We start from the raw sequence: 15,742 nt of genomic DNA, 5'->3' as shown, positions 1-15,742 counted from the left end.
GAATATATCGCCCCCCAACCCCAAAGAGCTGCTTTGCATGAAACACACACAGAGCAAGCTATTGAAAAGCATTCAGCGACCATTCAGACAAAGAAGAAAGGGAGCTCCTCCGAGCTTTATTAGATATGAAGATCGACAATCAAAATCAATTTCTGCCCCCTTTTATGCACTTTAAATGACAAAGCGGGCAGCGTCCATTCAGCCATTGTGAACGGCAAAGTGATTGGGCGGCGGCGACGGGCGGGACGAGAGCCGCCGACACTTTGTGACCCGCCGGGGCGAATTGGAATGGGATGCCGAGCGGACGGATAATAGACGGCCACTTAATAGCGCCTGTTGTGGAGAGCCGGAAAAAAACAAGTTATCTCATCTCATCTGTCGGCGAGATGATGGGTCGGTCGCCGGTTCAAACCGTTTCCTACCCGAGAATACTAAGCAGACGAAGGAATGGACAGACAGCAATTTTGCAGTTTTGGCACTTGGCAAAACAACAATAAACTCGCTGTCAGTTCAAATCAACACACAACAGACTGGTCACTAGTAAATTGCAGGCACCATACAGTACATGTATGCAATGAACAATGGACTGGTCACCATTCAATCCAATCGCGGGTCATAATAAATCCATCGATTACTTGAAAATGTGTCCAACTGTGACAGTGTAGCGCCAACGTCTGGCATGCAGGACTTACTCAATGTCAGATTTTGTTTTTCTTCCTTGAGTATCTGTGGCTGGTATCGGCAGTGTCCACGAGTACCCAAAACCTAAAAATAAGGCCAATATTGGTCCCGATACCAATACCTGGCATCAATACATACCTGTCCCTAAATAAATGAAAATTATTTTTATGTACAGTGTGTGTGAGACAAAAATGTGATGAGAACATCTAAACTTTATAAAGTTATATCCCCACATGATCGCAGTTGTTTCTTTACTCTCCTCTAGATTAGATTTCCGGTTTTATTTATGCGTGTGCTTTAGGTTGACTGGAAATGATTGTCAATAAAATATGAAAAAGATTGGAAATGTCTATATCCATGTTTGCTTTACTTCAAACGGTTTCTATTGCTGTGGTGTGATTGCGTCCTCTTGTGTCCTTTTGTCAATTTGTCCGCCTCACAACTCGGCGAAAATGACAGCATGCGAACTCAATCTGCATGAATTAGTGTCCGCAGCTAATTGTCTTTCCCAAATAATCCTTTTTCGTGGGTCTTTTTTGTAAGCCTGGAAAATGCTTAATAAATAAATAAATGAATGAATAAATGGAGAGCGTTGTGAAGGAGGCGTCGGGGGAGATGTAGTGCAAAGGCGCGATAGCGGCTAAGCTAGCTTATGACATCTTTGTTTCTGCGCGGTCGTCTCCGGAGCCGCTGGAGGATTTCTGGCAGCGGTTGTTTTTTTCTTTTTGTTTTCTTTTTCTTTTTCTCACAATTGGAGAGGTCGCCACCTGGAGGCGTTGCTCACTATCTGAGCATCAGAGAAGCCCGAGAACAAAAATGAGACGTTGGAGGTGGAGGGGGCCACGCTGGCGTTCCCCGTGGACACCACGCAGCCGAAACAACATATTAGTTCCGCAATAAGGGCCTTGAATGCCCCGCGACCGCTCTCTCCTATCCTGACAGTTTCACCTTGTTGTGAATTTATTGACACCCGTGCTTGACATAATGCTTTGTCACAAATATAAAACAATTGAGCATTCATGTATTGATTGACAGTGATAAACGATGTTGAGACCTTGAAGTTTTTCTTTGAAATCCTCCACAGCTTCCCGTTTGGACGGCGACGTGAAACAATCGGTCGCCGGAGGAGTGCTCAGATATTTGTTGTGGTGCCATTCATCCATCTTGAGTGAATGAACAAACAAGTCATTTTCATCAGCGCCCCATAATCCGTCTCACTTCAGCCCAGGAAGACGATGCTTCATCACCCAAGGTAGAACACATCGATGGCGACACACAGACAGTATAGCACAGTGTCACGTTTTGGAGGTCAGTGATGCGGGTGACCAGTCACTTTGGCGACCAGTCACTTGTGCATCTGTTATTGGTTGACAGCAAATTCATGCATTTTATATATTATATATGTAATAATATAATATAATAATATATATTATATATATGTATATATATTGTATATATGTATATATATATGTGTGTGTGTGTATATATAATATATATATATATATATATATATATATATATATATATATATATATATGTATATATATATATATATATGTATACATATATGTATATGTATGTATGTATATGGTTGCCGAGGTGATTCTGGGCTGCTGTCCAAAAATGACATCAGTTCTTTGAATTGGCTCTAGTTTTAGAGGTATCAACATTTTTGACAACTAATTAATTGGATATTGATTACGCGTGTCCATGTACCTAGGCTGTGTACTGTTGGATTTTGTCCACAATTTAGGGAGCGCGCTATCTGCGCCTCACGGCAAAAGCCATTGCCAATCACCTGTTATCCAATTTACTCACTGCGTGCTCGTTTGATTTCTTCAGATTTAGGAAAATGCTAAGACACTGAAGCAGAAATTAGACTTACACAGGTTGGTTGAGTTCAATCACAATTCTTGTTCAGAAAGCTCTGTTTTCAGGAAAGTACAACACAGCGCTGGGCCCTTCAAGAGCAGAAAGTCTCCATTCAGAAAAGGCAACGTTCAAGGTTCTTTGGTCAGCTTATATTCAGTTGCACATGCCAGTGTGGGCCGAGTTTGATGGGTGATGAGTCTTTGGGGTGGGGCAAGTTCGCAGGAGAGTCTGATTCCATGGGAGTGGGTGCTGGTTCGGTGAGAGCTGGTTCCGTGGGGTTGGGTGCTGATTATGGGCGATTCGATGTGTGGGGGCTGTTGTTTTCCTTTCCGTCTTTCAGCCTTGACGATCATCTTTGGCTTGGCTGTCTCCCTCTGGCACCTGCTGGTTTTATCTCCAAGTGACCTTCCTGTAAACATTCTCCTCCATTCTTGCACATACACTGTCGCACCTCATCCATTCATCATTCTTTCAATTTTGTCATTTTGTACGGAATTATGTGAGCTTTTGGCTGTGACATCATCAATTTATTAATGTTCCCTGACGATGCAAAGTTTGTACTCACCACTTACCATGTTTTTGTTTGTTTGTTCTTTTGATACTCCATGTACTTGCTTACGTCATCATATTTTTAGTTTAATCATGCTTTCAACCATATCTTTTCTTTGTTAGGCAAAATATTTCCCTCTGTCCAGAACGTTCAGTAGTAATCGAAAACTGGCGTCTAGCATTAGTCAAAACATAAGATACAATCAAGTACTGAACATTTTTAGACGACTTTGGCAGTGTCCGTGATTTAGAAAATCATCAGGCATGCATTAAACAGTTCCTTAAGGGTCATTAAGCTATTCAGGCAATATATCAAAAAACATTTGTTATTTCAAAGTGCTCAGAAATATATATCAGATCATAAAGTTATAAAAACCTTTCTCATTACCACTTATCAAAAATGTCTAGTTATGTCTTCTTTATTGATTTGGTGTGTAGGTATAATTATATGCTTAAAATGTTTCTTTTATTGATTTAATATGTGAATATACTTGTCTGCTTATGTACTTTATTCAATGAGGTTTGAGCATATCTGTTTTTGTAGCGAGGCAAGACTTTTTGTATTTCGACCCCATTCCTTCAGTACCTAATAAAGTGTCCGTTGGACGCAGTGCTGTTTGATACAGTTGCTGCCGTTCACTCCTAGCTTCCTCGGTCAGGCCAGTCGTCAGCCCGGAGAGCGAGCGAGCGAGAATCAAAGAGGGTATTAGGCAAGCGGGGTTATTCCCCACACTTTGCTGCGGGCTGCCGCTAATCTGTGCGCCTTTCTGCAGAAACGAGGTTAGTTAAGCATTTTAATGGCCCTCGCCCTGTGATAATTAGGCCTGCCCCGGAGGGAGCTCCGCTTGAGCCACTCGGGCCTTGAAATAGAGCCCGGCGTGCGTGCGTTTGTGCACGCGCGCACAATGATCCTGAACTAATTCCCCGAGTAAATATTTTCTCCCGCTCCCTCTGCGGCCTCTTTCTCCTCAAACTTGTCTTTTTTTAACTCCTTCCCCTCCTCCTCTGCTTTTATTTGCATCAGTGCCGCCGGTTCGGGCAAGATGACGAGAGGACGGGAGAATTTTTGCGATTCTGTTAAATCTGCTGAAAATGTCGATTGAATAAAAAACAATTTGCCATTTTTTAATACAAAAAAGGAGGGAACAAAACACGAGCCCGTTCTGGAAAAATGATCATTGTTTGCCTGTCCTGTCATAAATTTCCTGTTTTTTGGTTTGTTTTCCTCAGGCTATTAGCAAGAGCCGCACTTTTATCCGCATCCTCCCCAAAATGCTTCCTCACGTTGCCTTTTCTGTTGACAAGCGCCACCCGACACAAATTTCCATTTCTTTCTTTTCTCTTTGAGATAAAAGCGACATGACACAGCCTTTAACATTTTCCCTCACAATCACTCAACACTTTCCTCTCTGTTATGTCTTGTCTGACTGGCGTGACCCTTGAACTCAGGATCCCGCTGAGGGACCCCACTGAGTGACGGAGGCCCCGGTCTGGTAGGGGATGGGGTAGTGTCGGATACATTGTTTGGAGTCACAGGAACCCCCCCGAGCTATCGCCGGCTTTGTTCAGCACCACAAAAGAGCGACGCCGCATCCACTTGAACTCGCTTGATTGGTCTTTGCGGACCGCCTTGTCGACTGGGCCTCATCAAATATTCATGAATGCACGCATTGCGCGAGAGACACTTCACTGGATCCCGCTGGAAGGTCCGCCATTGTTAATGGGACGGCTTCACTTCTATTGCTGTTTGGAATGATTGGCAGGTGGACCAACCAATGGCTGGATGAGAACCTGAACATTCTTGTGATCTGGTCAAGTGTCATCAGTACTGTTGTTCCTTTCCAAAGTATGACTGAACCAAGAAAGCACAGAAAATTCAAATTTGGTTCTTGTTAGCTAGCTTAAACCAAGTGACGTCTTGGCTAGCACAATTGATTGACATGTTAGATTGCTGGTGTTGTTTTGTTGTTGTTTGTTGCTATCATAATAAATATGACGCTAGCTGCTAAGCTAACAGGCAGGAAGAAGTGTTGTTACTGTATAATTCCAAGTCCTGAAAGCAAAGAGAGGTGCGCCTACCCATGCCATCAATCACACGCCGGCCTGCAAATGCTTTGCTATTAACGTCTAATTACTCCACGCTGATAAAGGAGCAAATAAATCAAGTTCTCGCTGTTGATGAACTGCAAAGAGTTGATAAGTAACATATTGAAATGCGGCTTTTATGTTAACATCCCGTCACGGACGTTCAGACTATCCATCAAGGGCGGGATCTCACGTGTCCTCAATGTGGGCAAAACATCCGTCTTGGAGCCGGGAGGCTTGTCCTTGGGATTCGTAAACACACACGAGCGCGCCCGCACTCCAGACAGCTTCGGTGTCAGAGATAAATGACGGCTGACAAGGCGGTGCTGAGATACTTGCCGCAAAAGGTTCCCCGCAGCGAAACATGCGGCGACGTGTGGGAAAAGCAGGATGACTGACTCGCGTGTCAAACAAAACGTCCCCCAAACAAACACCGTAAGACTCTAGCTCATATTCTATTTCCTCTGTTTGCTTCTCGTTATGACGGGGAAAAAAAAAATCACGAACAGAAAAAGTTGAAACGAGTCTGCCTTTATTTCCCCAACCATGCTAAGAATTGTCATGGTCATATTTTTTTCCCCACAATGATGTAAACTGGCAAGTCTGAATGGTGGAAGTCTTTCCAAATCCGCGGCTTTGACCTCGTCGACGGGTTCTGTGGAAATGTCATTTTTGAAAAAGGTAATCCTCCTGACACACACAACGAGCTAGCGCGTTAGCCTCACCTCTGGCCCGCCTGTATTCACGTCCTTTATCCTGCGCCGTGTCGCTCTCCGCCCGTCCTCGCCACCCCCCTTTTTGTCCCATCTCAAGGCCGAGCGACCCGCCCTTATCCCTCAGACTCGATCCCTCCTCCCAACGCTATCCTCTCTCCCACCCGTGCTCCAAGGCAGGCATCTACTGACCCTCGGTGGCACCTTTATCGCACGGACTTCCTCACCGTGGGCTACTTAACCGCGCCGCTAACTGCGAGTGTGTGTGTGATTGTGCTCCGCATTGAGCGCCAAGATGAGGATTAACACCGACACTCGATAAAGGGGTCAGAGGTGTGCGCTGATTATTTTTGCGTGTGTGTGTACGTGGGTTGGGTGCAGGTGTGAAAAGGGGTCTCGGGACACATGGCTGCAAGGTTGAGGTGAAATAGATGGATAAGGTTAGCTAAGTTATCAGACAGGAGCATCACAATCAAGCTGTCAGCTCAATGCCTCATCTCGCTCTCTCGCTCTCTCGCTGCCTTCCTTTTGATAAAAGCAGGAATACCATTATACAATTGGGAGGGGTCTCAGGGCAGCCTGTCTGACCCCGGCAAAGAGATTCTACGGAGAAGTCGGTGTATTATAGACGCAGAAATTATGCTGCGTCATGTGATTTCACCTCGTCAGTCATTGAAGAAAATCCCGATGTTTCGAAGAATTCAGACTTGCTTCCATTAAACGTCCGCTCTCTTATTTATAACGTTATCTGTCCTCTGATTGGCTAGCTGAAACTATAATTTTGTTCTACACATTGAATTAAATTTGTACACATCTAAGAATAGCAAAGGACACACACACACACACACACACACACACACACACAAACACATAAACGCAAATTAATTAGCATAGTTGTCGTGCTAGCTTATCATGTGTAGGTGCTTGTGCCTTTGTGTCTGGGAGGTGCAAACTTGTTTTGGCTGCGAGCGTTCATTGTCTCGGCGCAATAGGATCAGGAACAGGAAGAGAACAAGTAACAACAAGTGCAAACACCGACACACTCATCTCGCCGCCATTCTTCCCCTCAAACCTAAATCCCTTCTCTCCCTCCGAGCTCAGCCGCCATGTTGCCGGCTGGCCCGGCCAGGAATCCCGACGGATAAAAAGCAGGCGCCGCCGCCATGGCCGCCGCCGACGCCAGCGGGAGAAGCCAAGGCAAATTGCTCAGGGAGACGTCGGTCCAATTGGACGGCGTCCCTCGCTGTGTAATTCCCACGCTGGCAATGGCCATGAACGCCTCAATCAGGTGGGGGGCGGGGGGTTGAGTGGTGGAGACCAGGCTCATTTGCATGTCCAAGTATGAGGGGAATTCCTCCAAGGGACCAGACTGGCTTTGATGTCGGCATTCCCACTTGGATTTATGGTACTAAAGTAGATGGTAATGGATCTTTCATCATCCGACCCGCCGTCACCTTCCAAACTGTGCAGAGCTTCAAAGAGACATTCGAGAACCATCTCGAGAGATACCGCAAAGTGATGTTGTGGACTGGAAACAATCACCAGGAAGTGATCTTGAAGAAAATGTGATGACTAGGAAGTGATGATGTAGACCAGGAAATGATGATGTAGACCAGAAAGTGATGATGTAGACTAGGAAGTGATGACGTAAACCAGGAAGTGATCATCAAACCAAGATGTGATGACCGGGAAGACGTCACTTTACAAAGGACAGGGCATCATCTCAAATTCCCAGCAAAGTTCTCGCGTTGTACTGCAAAGATACCTCCAAGGTTCCACTTCCTTCCAAGAGTGACTGACTCCTTTCGTCAGACTTCTTTGTCGATATGAGAAGCGCTTGCGGAGGAGTTCCAGGTGAGTGGCGAGAGGACACTCGCAAGGAGGAGAAGTAGCCACAAGGGAGTGAATAAAAAAAAAGGAAAAAGATAAAGAGTTTGACCTTGTGTTTCTGCCAATTTGCACCCTCCTTTTCCCTCTTAGCCTCCTCTCTTCCTTTTTGGCCCTCAGCCCTGTGTCGGACCAATCCTTTTTGCCGGGATAAATAGCAGCGGTGCGCTTTGATAGCCTCAGTCCCAAACAGCCGCTCGCCATAAATAAAAGGAACTTTTTTTTTTTTTATCTGTGCCGGAGAGAGCGAGAGAGAGAAGTTCCTATTAGGGTCCCCGTAGCCACGGGCATCTTCCTTCTGCTTTGTAGATTGCCTGCTCGCTATAAGGTGCTATTGAGCGTTCACCAGGACAATTACATGCCAGGACCCCCGTTACCCCCCCCCAAAAAAAAAAACCCTAAAGGGAATGTCCCGTTGTGTGCCAGCATCGCACGAGATGTCGGGCCACGATACAGGCCCGTCCTGTAATTGTGCGCCGACGACCGAGCCGCCCCCCCCCACTTTTCTCTGGTGTGAACCGAGGGGGTCCGCGGTGATAATGGCTCTCTGAATGGAGAGTATCATTGCTCAGTGCCTGGAGTCAGACACTGATGCTAATGCAAATGGTTTTACCCCCCTTCCCTCCCCCTGCCTGCTATAATGATAGCCCTCCAAACTGTATGTATGAAGAAACAGAGCGGAGGACGTGTATAAATAAACACACACACACACACCTCAGTAGAAAATGACTTTTTGTTGCCTTCGGGGTAGGAACTCAAGTCGCCACCTTCCTTTAACACTCTTCCTTCGGGGCCTCCTCCTCTATTCCCTCTTCATATTTTTTTCATCATTTGATAACATATAAAATAGAGATTTTTTTTTCTCTCAATATTTCTCATGGTCTTAAAAAAAAAAAAAAGATTATTATTTTTTTATTTTTTAGAAAGACTTGGCCCCACAGACCAGACGTGTCAATCTCATTTCCCACAGCCTCGCAACATGGACATAAAAAAAAAAAAAAAAAAAGAAGAAAAAAACCCCACAACACCAACGTGTGTGTGGTGCACAGGTTCAAGGCTCAACCTTTACAGACATCGATAGTCAGTGGCGGGAGGAAACACTTGTTTGTCTTTCGGCTAAAGCGGCGGTCTCCAAGGAGAAGGGGGCCATAAATCTCAGAGCGCAGAGGGAGAAGGGTCTGGGAGGAACCTCAGACCCTTCTCGAGGACTTTGAGATCACCTTTTCAAAGACGCTGACTTAATGCTTTGCTTTGTTAGTTTGTCCTGGTCATCGGCAAATCGTTATTAGATGCGAGTTCAGAACCGTGAGCGGCGATAGACGTGTTGTCTTTCGGCTAAAGTGGCGTCTCTGAGGAGAGCGGGTTATAAATCTTCACGCCACACAGGCGAGGAGGCTGATCTGGGATCAGGGACGCAGAGATGATGGACCTGCTGCCGGAGGCCTCGGACCCTCTTAGGGGACACCGTTTGGAGGGCTACTTCCACTTTGGAAGAGTTCAAGGTCATATTTTTCATACTCACTTTGTTGGCTAGTTTGTTTGTGGCTAGTTGGCTAACCCTTTGTTAGCCACGAGGCTCTTCATTCGTCCTTCATTTATGCTTATTTTTTTGTTCTTAGCTTGTGGTTCACTTCATTTGTACTTTGTTGGTGGTTTGATTTTGGCTAGTTCATGCAGTTCAGTTTGTTGGTTTGGTTGGTTGTTGTTGTTTTTTTTTGGTCTGTTTGAGATTAATTTGTTGTTAGTTCGTCCTTGGTTTGTTCGTCGTCAGTTTGCTCCCAGAATGAAAGCTGTAAAAAGCTCACTTTCTTCCCTCTTGACTTGGTGGCGCAGGTGAAAAAAAGGTCCCCCCGCCTGCTCCCGCCAACATTAAAGGACGAATATAAAGGCTCCGCTCTTCCCACAATGCCTTTTGTCACGTCTGCGCCGCGCGCTAATATGTGGCCAAAGTTTGCCGCCGCCACCGCCGCCTTATAGCTAAGTGCTCTTAGCCGTCAGGTTGCGGCGATAGCGGCTCTCCGGCGGCTCTCCCTTCCTCCCTGGGCGGCGAGGCGGGAGAAGGGGAATAAAAGAGAAAAGGGATGGGGGTGGGGTAAAAAAAAAAAAAAAAAAAAAAAAAAAGGGAGTGGGAATTGACAGCCAGCTTGGAGAGCAGCCAGCGCAAGGCCTCCGATGTACGAGCGGGGATTTATTTAACCGGCGAGAAGAGAGGACGGCTTCACAAGCGACAGATTAATTCCCGCTTTTTATTCTCAAAATAAAAGCCACTTTGAATTATTAAGAGATAGCGGGATTAGAGGGCCTCTCTCTCTTTTTCCCGGGCCCGATCGACGCCTCCTTTTAATTTGCGCTTTATTGGAATTCTTTTTGAAGTGTGTATTTTTTTCCACGCAGACAAAAGGCAAGAAGAAGAGCGAGAGAAAAGCGGGCAAATATTAAATATCGGTATAAGTGGCGAGAACATAAGCTGCCATTCTCCCACTGACGCCTTGCAATTATCAACGTTCACTCAGCGATGAGGCGGCTTCTGAATAGTCATGCCGTGGAGAACTACAAACGCGGCAGCCCGGGCGAGGTGAGGTGGGGGCCGCAGGAAGTGAAAAGAGGACAAAAGGTGATAAACCATCTTTGACAAGTGCTTTTTTTATTGGGGACCATTCCAAGCGTCTTATTTCTCAATGTGCATCGTCATGCTCGTTATCGCCACCTACAGGACTGGAGGCCTCCTAAAAAAATTTTTGTTTGTTTGTTTGATTGGTTTTTAGATGGTCACTGAAAACACAGCAAATTGTGCCATTGGCATTCTTCTGGTTCTTCATGGGTCTTGATGATTCTTGTTCTAGGTCTATTAGACACAGTTCTGTTTCTTCTTAATTTTCTGCTTTGCTTTGTTCCAGTTCTTTTGGTTCTTCCTCTGGTTCTTTTTGTGATTAGTCTTATTACAAATTTTAGATTGGGTATTTTTTACTACATCGTTGTTAATATATTTTTAATTGATTGTTCTTCGAGATCTTGCTGTGGTTTTTGTTCATGTTTTTGTTCTTCTTGTGTTTCTTATTCCAGTTGTTCATGTTCTAGTTCTTCTCGTGGTTATTATTCCGATTCTTTGAAATTTTGCTTTGGATATTTTAGATCAACTTTATGTTCTCACCTTTTTTTTCCCCCATTTTCTCTGCTAGTGTTTTTTTGTAATTCTTGTTTCATATATTGGTATAATTTTAACTTGTTATGAACATAATTGCCACCTACAGGCTTGGGGTGAAATCACACAATGTCGCTGCTGTATAGAGAACAAACCGCACAATACTGAAGCGACAAAGACTCTCAGTGGCTCTTTGAGGAATTTTAGCGCCACCTGTTGCATTGTGTCGCTCACGCCAGCCCGCGCAAGCGATTTCCACCGGGAGACAGAGATGTTTTGCTGCTCCTCTTGACCCGAGAGGCTGTCAAAAATGCTTTTTAAATAATGCAGACACATAGCTTAACACATAACACGCTTCACGGCGTATTTGCTAGCCCGGCGAGCGGCGGAGCCCGGGCGCTTTCGGTCCAAACCGAGCGTGCGTGCGCACGGGGCCCTCTCCAAATCTCGGCAGCCATAGGAATTTGATTGTGCCGGAGGATTCTCCCGCTGTCAGGCGAGCGCGGCGTAATCTCCGGCGAGTCTTTGTGCGGGAGGATTACCCGCCAAAGTGTTAGCACATATTTACAAGTACGCAGCTAACTCTCAACAGGCTCCTCTCCTCCTGCATCCGTCGGGCCCGGACGGTGCCGAGGCGCCGAGCTAAGCTAAGCCTCGCTTAACATGGCAAATCAAGCTGAGATTTAGGACATCTCCAGCCAAATCTCAAGAAGAAGAAGTGCGGCAGCGGGCGGGGTTGACACACACATACACACACTGCAAGGATTACCTGCGAAAACACACACACACACACACACACACACACACACACACACTTGACATGGGTGTTCCCCAGGGATGGATCAGCGTCCCCACAATAAACATGCAAGTCATTGAAAGCAACATCATGTTTGTTTGTGTGACTATTGTCAGACAAAAAGCCTTTAAAATCTTTTTCTCTCTTGTATGATGAGTCCACCATTCTCCTGTCAGGCATCTATTAAAACGAGACGTATTCATTCTAATTAATCACAGAGGGGAATTTAGTCAAGCGGATTTACTCTTATTCTTTCTTAATCTTTCTCGCCCTTACTTCTATTTTTATCCTCAATCATAGTCTTGTTCTTTCTTAGTCTTGTTCCCATTCTTATTTTTAATCTTGCTCTTTTTTACTCTTATCCCCCCATTTTTTTTTACACCTATTTCTTCGACTTACTGTCATTCTTTATCACACATGCTTATTCTTTTTTGTATTCTTACTGTGCTTGCTCACTTTTTATGTATTCTTCCTTTCTTTAGTCTTACTTTTATTCCTTGTATTGCAGACTATTAGTCGTTTCTTCTTGTTATACAGTCATTCTGACTCTTGTTCTTTCTTAGGTTCTTTGCTAATTTTATGCAGATGTTGATGATATGCTTATGCGGTGATTGAGTTCTTCATGCCCCCCCCCCCTCGACGTCATTTGTTGGCATGGGTGAACATTACAAGGGAATTGATAGTTGAAGTTAAGAATAATACAAAGTTCCAGCGTTGGTTTGGCAGCGTTCCTCTCCTGGTCTCGCCCCCTCCCGGCATTCTTTTTTTCTCCCTCCCCAGCATCTGCGGCGTCTTATCGCTCCATCGGAGGCCAAGTGTTTCATTCAACAACGCAGCAGATAGGCTGCGCGCGTGTCGGCCTCTTGTTATTCAAATCAAGCAAAAAGCCTCGCCTGCCCTCACTACCAAGCGCCCCCCCCCCGACTGTGCCCCTTACTCGTGCCCCCCTTGTCTGTCCTGAACAAATGTATCTGCAAAAACACGCCAGCTTGTTATGCTAATGAGCAGCATACCCCCCCCACACACACACACCACTTCCCATACCCCGCCCTCACATGTGGGTTCAACCTTTTTTATGGGATAGTTAAAATGCTGATAATGATATTTCTGCTCTTTTTAAACACATTTTATTCAAACTTCTGTCTGTAGATGTAAAAAAAAAAACAAATACACACACATACACACACATATACAAAGCAAACTATTATGTCAACCAGACGGGTGGCATATTTAAGATCTTATTTCCATCATAACACACACACACACACACACACACACACATAAAAAAAAAATGGCGGCCCGCGAGCTGACAAGCATAACCGGCGTGGCGCTAAAATGGAAATCAGCCGCTATCTGATGCCAACAACAGTCGGGCGGCGAAGGGAAAGTGACGGGAGAAATCCCCAGGAAATAATCTGTACTGGATGGACAAACACACGCACGCACACACACACGCACACGAAGGCACGCACGCACACACACAGCATAATTAAAATGACCTATTCGGATGACATAAAGCGCGTGATTTCTGCTCTTGCTTTTCTGTTATTTTTTTCCCTCTTTCATACTCACATTCCTTATTTGTGTAATTCAAATTATTTTCTTATTCTTACTGATTTTCTTGTGATTTTTCTTGTTATTTTATTGTATGTTATTCTTTTTTTTCTTCTTCTTTGATGGTAAGGAAAGTAAAAGTGAAATCCCCACCAAATGTGTGCTGGAATCAAAATGATTTTGTGGGACAGGAGCTTGTTTAAAAACCACTGAGTTGGTAAATCAACAGTGTGATGTAAATGTAGACAAATGGCCTCAAGTGCGCGATAGGCATCGTCCATTTCAACAAACCCGCCGCTCCAGTGCGCTGCTACCTTTCATACATAAAATATGCGCTGTCACTGATATTGCGCCTTATCAGCGTCCGGGCCAAATTTGTGGGGGCCCTCGCGCCCGGGCGATAAAGGCCCAGAGCTGGAGATACTCGCCCACGATAACGTCTGTCCGTCTGTCTGTCAGCCCAGGGGGAGAAAATGGGTGGTTGTTGTTAGTATTGGCGGGTGGGTGGCTGTTTAGATTCAAACCGCGCCAGTTGGATGTGTTCCCGGTGGAGCATGAAGTCAACAGGCAAGCGGCGACAAATCCGGGTCTGAAGGAGACGGACCACCTTTTACTCCCCCCCGTGCCCGTCCGTCCACCACTTCATCATATGACCTCGGTGACGCCGGTGATGAATGAATACGCCGGAAGCCAAGCCAAGGCCGCGGCAGGAGTCTTGCGCGTATGTAGTCTCCCCCACTGGGTCACGATTTACAAATTCACCAGCAGTGAACCACTGCCGCGGAATATCGTGACTCACCATTCACGCCCCCTTGAAATATTGAAAATCTAAAATTAAGAGACTAGTGGTAATGAATCAATATGATTTTGGTTCAGAGCAACTAATAATTTGGATGTTCAATGTGCTTCAGATGACGTGGAGTCCAGGCATTAACACGCATGTACAAGCAGTTGCCGATACCTGGGCCCTCCGCGTTCAAGCGGGGCAGGATATTTAAACGGGATTATCTGTGGAAATAAGTTAGGTGAGATGCGAGATGCCGCCGCGCCAGCAAAATTCCATTTATCAGCTCACTGGCTTTCATGAATACTTAAGAACCGATCGAGTGTTTGTGGGACTAATTACAGTGGTGGCACGTAAATAAATGCAAAAACAAAATGCGTGTTGGCCTCCATCCGCCATTGTTGCGCTTATAGCAATAGTTGAATCAAAATCATCTTTTGAGTACTAAAATTGAGGTGGCGGAGTGCGAAAACATAACACATGAAAGTATGCCGCACTGATGAGACCTTGCGATGACATTCATAAATTTTGCACTTTTACTCCGACGGGTATAAAAAATAAAAAAAACACATTGAAGATGACTAAGATGAGATATGAGAGTAATGCAAACAACTGCCTTAAAAATCAATGGCTACCTAAGCCCCAGTGAATAATTATGTCTGTGATTAGTATTGATCACCGCCTCCACTGTGGCAACTGTCCATTTTTATTAGTGCGCGCGCGTGTGCTTGTGAATTCATCCTGAAAACGACATTCCGTAGCTTGTGTGCACATCTTATCAAAAACTACCCACTGCTCATTTTCTTTGTTGAAACTTGTCTTGTTTTGTTTTCCTGAATGGACTTGAGCATGTGAGAAGAATGGTGAAAAGAAAAACAGGTGCAAAAGCATTTGGGGGCAGGCCGGGGAGGGGTGGATCTTATTTGGATGACGGACACAGGAAAAGACATAGGACGGATCTAAATAGGGTGTATGAAGGGCGTAGCAAGGATGTTGGGAGGAAGCAGAAAGCATGTACAGTGGGTCAAGAAAGTCTACACACCCCAATACGAGAAACCATTTTAGATGTTAAATAGGAGTCTGCACACTCCTGCAATCATTTAACAGGCCAGTGATTCACCTCAAAGTTCTGATGTTCAAGTAGGCTTTTCCGGACATTGGTTTTCTATCTAGCAGAAGCCTGGTTGTTTTGGACTCATAACGCTAAATTGTTTTTCCAAATGTTTATAATATTCAGCAATGTTGTGTTTACGCCAACATACTGTGATTTTAGCAGGGGTGTGTAGACTTTTCCTATCCACTGTAAGGAGGCAGAATGGGTGGAGGGATGGAGATGGAGAAAGACTGTGAGAAGAAGGAATGCGGTAGAAAGGACGGAGCCTTAAACCAAATTTACTATCTGGCTAACATACAAAACACGAGTCATTATTATTATTTTGATTATTTGCACAAGTGCTTCACTTGATGTTTTTGTTTCTACTAAAGAGTCTTGGAAACAAGAAACAATGAAGGCACTTGGAACCGCTCATTAAAGCTTACTGCAGCTTTTGTTTTTATGGGGAGTCTCCCATTAAAGGCCACTTGTGCTTCTTATTGACTGTGAAGTGTCTTTTTGTTTTTGGCGCGGATTAAATCGAGATAGCGAGCACGCGCGCACCACACAAACACACGAATGACAC

The 15,742-nt window shown here is 45.0% G+C and overlaps 1 long non-coding RNA gene across 1 annotated transcript in view; it reads left to right on the top strand.

The window, feature by feature from the left end:
- Window positions 1-15,742, top strand: part of LOC125966801 (uncharacterized) — a 65,716-nt gene that overhangs the window by 35,166 nt on the left and 14,808 nt on the right. The window contains exon 2 of the long non-coding RNA XR_007480542.1: window positions 1,766-1,933. This is a non-coding gene — a long non-coding RNA (uncharacterized lncRNA). The remainder of the gene's footprint in view (window positions 1-1,765; window positions 1,934-15,742) is intronic.

The sequence above is a fragment of the Syngnathus scovelli genome, chromosome 10, assembly GCF_024217435.2.
Source record: "Syngnathus scovelli strain Florida chromosome 10, RoL_Ssco_1.2, whole genome shotgun sequence".
Classification (NCBI taxonomy): domain Eukaryota; kingdom Metazoa; phylum Chordata; class Actinopteri; order Syngnathiformes; family Syngnathidae; genus Syngnathus; species Syngnathus scovelli.
This window is presented reverse-complemented; position numbering and strand designations above follow the sequence as displayed.